Raw genomic sequence first — 7,452 nt, forward strand, 5'->3', positions numbered from 1 at the left:
GAGCATACAGCTCCTTCCCTGTTATTGTGCTTGTGCTTGCGATTTTTTCCTCCAGCTCTACGTAGATCCTTCGGTGCTATCACCCCTACTTACAAAATTGTTTAAAAAAGTAAAGATGTAGAAAGAGCGAGTGTGCAAGGGAGCGAGAGTGAGAGAAAGAGAGGCAGAATAAGAGAAAAATATTATGATTCTATTGCTTGAAAGTAAATAAGTTGAGAAAAATACTTTAGTGTGCCCTTAGATTTATCCTCTTGCTTCCTATTTATATGTAGTAGTATAGGCAATAAAATATAAAATAAATTATATTAAAAGGTAAATAGATAAATAACATAATATAACATAATAGAATTTTTCTCCGCAACGAGGACAAATAATAATTACATCTCATTAATTACATTACATGTGCATTAGAGTTTTTTCATATATAAGATGATTTAGGGATTAGGACTTAGAGTTTGGGGGATATAAATACAACATAATACAAAACATATTTCTGATATTCAAATATGTATGTGGAACTTAGTTGTATCTTACTAATAAGATTGTCTTAGAAGAGCAAGAGCTAAATAGAATGTTAAGGAAAAAAGAATGAGGAGAGAAGCTAAGTTATGCAGCAAAGGTGGCTTCTTCTGGCCATTGTTAGGGCTGACAAAATGGTTTCCAATGAGTTCATCGCATCAAGTTCCCTTGAACTCAGCCCAAGCCATTTTGGGTATATGCTAATTATTATTGAAAATATATAACACTACCAAGAATATGGTACCAACATTGATACTTTTCGAAGAAATTGCATCCAATAAAGCACGAGTTTCAATGCAAATATTTGAATAAAATTTTTAAGAATAAATTATGGGACCATTCGAATTCGGATTTTAATAAATTTATAGTCAAAATGAACTTTTTTGATAAGAAAAATCAAAATACGTAAAATTAAGTGCATTGATATATTTAAGTCTTAGACCAAAAATAAAATAGTTGAAAGAATAGCAAAAGACTTTATAAGTTTGTTGGAGGTACTAAATAATCTCTAAATCTTGCATGCTTATGCATTCAGAAATGAGCATCTCGATGGGATAAATTTGATTAACTTAAGATCAATAAATTTTATTATTGCTAAGGTATTATGATGCCTAAAGAACATTGTATGATCGAGAAGATCAACATGGTGTTCAATAAAAGTATTTGAGGATTTTAACAAAATTAATCAAAATGTCACCCTAACATATATGCATTCTACATATGAAGAATACATGGAGCCAAAGATTAAAGCTTGTAAGTTGGAAAAATCCTATAACTTTACTCAACGATCGGCATCGAATATCACTTCCAACAACCATTGCCATCTAATCAATTAATGTCGCCTGATCATCATCGCTTGACTGGCACGTCGCAATCACCATCACCTTATGGAAACAAATATAAACATCCATCATTATCTAACTATAGTTCTCCCAACGCTAACATTTTGTTGTTGCCCAACAACCTTCTCCTAATTGTCATCATCTGCCACCAATCAACATTGACAACTATCATCAATTAACACCTTTACTATCCATCAAGCAAAAATGACATTCATCATATCTCCTTAATTTATCAACCTTTACACTGCTCTGATTGGGGGTTGTTAGAAATCTAAATATTAATCTCACCTTCTCTAGAATGTGAGAATGTTGAACATTTATAACATTAACTGTGAGATCCTTCCCTTGTGGAAGAAGCACTTCCACCGGATCTTGAGGGAGGAGGAGGAGGGAGAGAGGAAGAGAGAGAGCCAAATGCACAGCAAACTTTTATTTCTCTTCTTGGCCACTTTCCTAATACAAACTAAAGTCTATTTATATAGGCAAACAAGCTACACAACTAACTATACTAATAGCTATATATGCCATGCAAGAAACCTAAACAACCTAAATCTAGGAACAAATACCCAACATTAACAATATATTGAATTAAAAAAAAAATATCATGCAACTTAGTTTTTCCAAGTGATCAACTTAATTTGAGTCATTGTAGGTTAATCATAAGCTTTACTCCCTTCAATGTAGTTTTCACCACTTTGCCTTGGTAGTGAAGAGAGGTTGTCAGGAGTAGGTAGTGATGAAACCAGCTGTAGTGTGCGAAGAAGAAGAGTTCAGAACGACACTCATGCCAAAAGCATCAGCGAGATTGGTTTTGAAGTATGATAGTAGTTTGTGATGGCAGACATCAGGGAAGGCATCAGTGGAACCAACTGCATGTGAAGAGAGCTTGCTGCGATGAAGCATCAATGGATTGATAACATGCAAAGGAAAAGAGAGTTTGTGATGGAGCTCACTGCGACTAAGGTCTTATGTTTACGACAGTTTTTTTCTGCTTCTTAAAGCAATTTTTTAGTACCAAAAAATTTTAATTTTTTATTAAAAAGCTCTTTTAAGAATCTGAAAAAAGTCGTTCCAAACGAAGCTTAAATGTGAAGGGAAGACAGCAGGTTTGAACCTTGATTTAACAGAGATAATATTGTTTAATTTGATAGTGCAATAATTCAAAATGTTTGAAAAACATAAGACACCAGCACAAATTTAGTGTTGATTGATGCTATTCATTTGAAAGGCCAGACAACATCACAAAATCATGGAGGGCTTACAAGATTATGCGATCAGTCTGTTTTACAGTAAATTTTTTATGACTTTTCCTCCATTATTTCGAAGAGAAAAAGAAAAACACAGTAACTATAAATTAATTATAGCAAAAAATTATCAAATATTCACATTGAGACTTTCTTTCTCCCAAATTTCTTCATAAAGAAGGTCTCGTTTCTACTCTGAATTTGCCCGAAATTTTCTATCGTCACTCTTCCGAACCACCGAAAAGTTTCTTACATGCAATATATATATATATATATATATCACTATGATTATCTCGTCCAGTTAAATCCAAGCCAAGTTAAGAGAACAATTTATATCTCAAGCACTCTCCCACCATGAAAGCTTTAACACTCCAGCTAGCATCACCTTCCTTGCATCATCAACTCTCCTACAGCTAGAGTTTCTTTAGAGATTTCAAGTTCTAAAAAAGGCCGAGATATAAATCATCAAATTTACTTCATATGCTTAAGAGATTTCAAGCTGAAAAAAGGCCAAGAAAATCATTAAATTTTCATCATCCCTTCTTCCAAAGAACTGTTTGAGAGATTTCAAGTAGAAGAAAAGGCCAAAGAAATAATCAAATTTACGTTATCGCGTCTTCTACGTACTTAATCGCTTGAGAGATTTGAAGTTGAAAAAAGCCAAAGAAAAATCATCAAATTTACATATCTTCACCTTCAAAGGTTTCAAATCCAAGAACACTCAAGAATCAAGATATTTCAAGTCGAAGAACAATCCAACCAACAGAAATCATCAAATTTTTTATCTCAGTTTCTTTGAAATAAATATAATACAACTTGTAATGGATTGATATAAACTTTCTTCAAATCAAAGGGCAGACTTGCATCTACAAATTCAGAACTCCAGCACAGTATAACTTTCCTCCAAACTGATCACTTGCACACAGACTACGGCTTCGTTTGGGACCCCTTTCTTTTTGCTTCTTAAAGCAGCTCCTTGGTATAAAAATTAATTTTTTTTATTAAAAAGCTGATTTAAGAAGTTAAAAAAGGCCGTCCCAAAGAAAGCCTACTAATACTCCAGTTCTGCTTTCTTAAGAAAGATACGTACCGCAGACTCCTACACCCGCCTGACAACCACCACATCCACAGCCTTTGCCACCAACGAACTTCGGCCCAGTTGTTTTCGACCGTCGATATATTTCATCGTCGCCGTCGAACGAGGCAAAGATGATTATCGAGACGACCAGGAGCCATATAATGACCACGTAGAACATGAGTTCGCCGGAATCAATGGAGGCCTCCATCTGCATAGCCATGTTACAGAACTGTACTGCTTTGTCTTCCTTCTTTGCTTTCTTCCTTTGTATATAGAACAGTACAGATATATACAGAACTCGAACATGCAAGTTGATCATGTAATGGTTTTCTGTAGTTTGTTTTTTTTTTCTTCTATTGCGCGTGATTGAGCTTGACTTCTTTGACTATGCGGCCGTGTTTGATGGGTTTAAGCCATTAAAAATGTTGAAAGATTGACTGAGTTTAGTTATTAAAGAAGGCTGAGGTTGAGCTTTTGAAATTGTAGCTGGTTTTCTAGTTTAAAATTATGTGATTAGAACAGATATGCAATTGAATAATTCAAATTAATCGCATTAATTTGTTGACTAATTTGCTTGATAATTTAATAGTGACGTTGAAATATTTTGATTGGGTGGTTGGAGAGTTTTACCTCTCCTCCATTATATTAAACTCGGACGACATACTACTTAACTATAATATTATATTTTTTATGTTCATCATGTCCCTAAATAGTTACTATATATATTTTCAAATATTTGATTTAAGTTCATTTGGAGCTTGATCTGATCAGTTGTAGTGTTGATGAGTTTGTCTCAGCAAAACATTCATTTTTTCTACTATAAATTTGTTGAACTTGAAGCTTGGAGGGTCTTAAATTTAATTTTGAAAGTATTTTGATTCAATTATTATCTCAAAATTCATGCTAGTTGTATGAAAAATTTATTCATATTTTCTAATTTATTAGAAATAAATTGTGATTTAAAATAAATTTAATTAAATAAACAATAGTGATTGTATCTTGACCATTTTATTGCACTTAGTTATTGAATAGAGGCAATTTCTAAAATGAAATATACATTTATTATAAATACCTTGATGCAAAATATATTAGAATGAAATTTGTAGTTATTTGATTTGCTTTAAGATTAATGTTTTATATAATAACTGCACTAATCTCAATGAAAATGAGATGATTTTGAAGTTCGTACTAATCATGGGCGGATCCACCCATAGCTTAGGGTGGGCAAATGCCCACCCTCAAAAAATTCTTTTTTAATATTTAGAAGGGAGATTTTGAAATATTTTGGGTATTTTGGGCATTTTGCCCCCCCCTCAAAAATCTTTTTTGCCTTACTTTTACCAATCCTAAGAATTTTTGCCCATCCCTCACAAAATTTTTTTTTTGCCCACCCTAAAAAAAGAAGCTCGATCTGCCCCTGGTACTAATCCGCTTTACTTGACATAATTTTTATACTCACTAATAATTTAAACTTCATTAAAATTAACTTCAATACCCGACCGAGCTTAGCTTGGTTAGTGGGCGAGCTTGATTGGGAGCCCCCTAACCCACGTTCGATTCATCTCTCATTCGGCGCTACTCTTTAAGTGAGGAAAAAATAAGAGCGTGGTCCGACACTTATGGGACTGATTGCCGTTAGGCACGCCAAGTGATTAGTTACTCTGTCAAGCGTCTTCCCTACGGCGATGCATTATAGAGAGTAGATACCCTTGTTGAAAAAAAAAAAACTTTATTTGTAAAATTTTTAAAACAACATGGATAAATCCTATAAAACTTCATGATTAATTTTGCCTTTACTAATAGTTTTCATTCCACTATTAACTTTGATACAAGTAAAAGATGTTAGAATGTGCTATATTTATAATAGGAATTAAATATTTAGAGGGATATAAGATTAATTATTATATGAAAATGCGATTGCATCTGCTTGCCTAGCAAGAAAAATTCCTTACTGAAAAGTCTGAAATTGACAAATAAGTACAACCTACTGCCAATCCCCGGTCAAACCACCCACCCATGACCGCCGCATTGTCCAGCTTCTCTCCACCATCCACCTGCGTTACGTAATGAATTCTAATAAAAGCTTTCTAGGAAATTGGACTCCATAGTTATTACGACTATAAACAAATAGAATTAAGCAGGGATATTTTTATTTAGGGCAATTTTTTTTTTTTTTTGTTAAGTAAATTTTTAATGTAAATTTTTTAATTCTAAAAATTTTATTACAAAAAATGCTTTAGTAACTAATAAAAAAACTGCCAAACAAAGCCTAGGTTTGATCATTTTTTAAAGGATTTATTTTATTTTTTTATTCTCAATCATAATTTTTATTTAGTCATAATTTTTTTTGTTGCTTTTAAAAATATTTGTACTAAAAAAATATATTTTATAGCAACTTTAAAAAAAATATTTTCTCTATAGTAATTTTTCAAAATAATAAGAAAGCTATCTCTAACGAAGTCTAAGGCTTCATTTATGACAGCTTTATTATTGTTTTTTAAAGCTGTTTTTTAGTATAAAAATGTTTTAATAAAAAAAAATTGTACTAAAAAATTGTTTTATAAAGTAGTAAGAAATTTATCCAAAATAAAGTCTAAGTTGTGTTTGACTTCAATTTTAAAATATGATTTAAATTTTTTTATTAACAACTTTAATAGGGAAGCAAGCCTAAGTAGTTATAGCTAGGTAACAATAGTCCAACTCAATTTCATAAACATCAAAACAATAATAAATATTAGACTACAAAAATGTACCTCAAATGCTCTATCTCCTAATGGACTTGGACCGAATCAACATTTACGCAATAGGATCTTTCCATTTTCTTGAAACATTAGATAAATTTCACAGAGAGAGCACAAGCATGCTAAGTAAACTTTTCCAAATCCTATCATATATGTCAATTTCCATTTTATAATAACAAATTTACTATTCATATAAAAATTTTAAAACATTAGGAAATAAGTTGAGTGCTTATGAGATATGAATTTCAACTTATTCGTATTTTTATATTAACATTATCAGAACATAACATATATATGATTTAACATGAAGGTATTCAGAACTATCATCCTAGAACTTATTACTTGAACGAGCACATACATACTCTTCTTTTTCACAGAAACACTTTCTGAGAGATAAATATGAGAATATATTTGTTAACAAAACAATACTTATAACTTAATTTCCACAGAGTTAATTACTTCACAGGCGTAATAGAAATCGTTTGTTGACGTAATGTTTCTTACAGTGGCGGAGCCAGAAAAATTTTTTAGAGGGGGCACAAATTCTTTAAAAAAATTTTCCCTCAACTTTTTTGCATGATATGAACATGTTTCGATGACTACTTATAATTGTACTTCTACTCATGACTCCCATTGAACCTCCCACACTTGCATAAACTAAGTAGCAAAATGTGAAAATCCTAATTTTTTTTAAAAGAATTTTATTGATTTACAACAAAAAAAAAATTATTTCAAGAGTTATTATAAGTCCAAATTCACAAACCATCTTGGCTAGAACATATATAGAATGGTGCTTTAATTACTCTAACCGTTTCACAATTGTTGGGCTTAGGTAAAATTTCTTTAAAAAGTTTGTACTTATTGGCGGCGCAAGTGAAAGTTTTTGGATAATTAGGTGTATGTTTTGCAAAATAATTTCACTTGCATTTTTTGAACATGCTTAGCTAATTAATGAATATTTTTGTATCTCAAGATTTAAAGATATAAAAATATTTTGGGTTAAAAGTTGATTAATTAATTATTATAAT

The sequence above is a fragment of the Dendrobium catenatum genome, unplaced genomic scaffold (assembly GCF_001605985.2).
Source record: "Dendrobium catenatum unplaced genomic scaffold, ASM160598v2 original_scaffold_165368, whole genome shotgun sequence".
Taxonomy (NCBI): Eukaryota; Viridiplantae; Streptophyta; class Magnoliopsida; order Asparagales; family Orchidaceae; genus Dendrobium; species Dendrobium catenatum.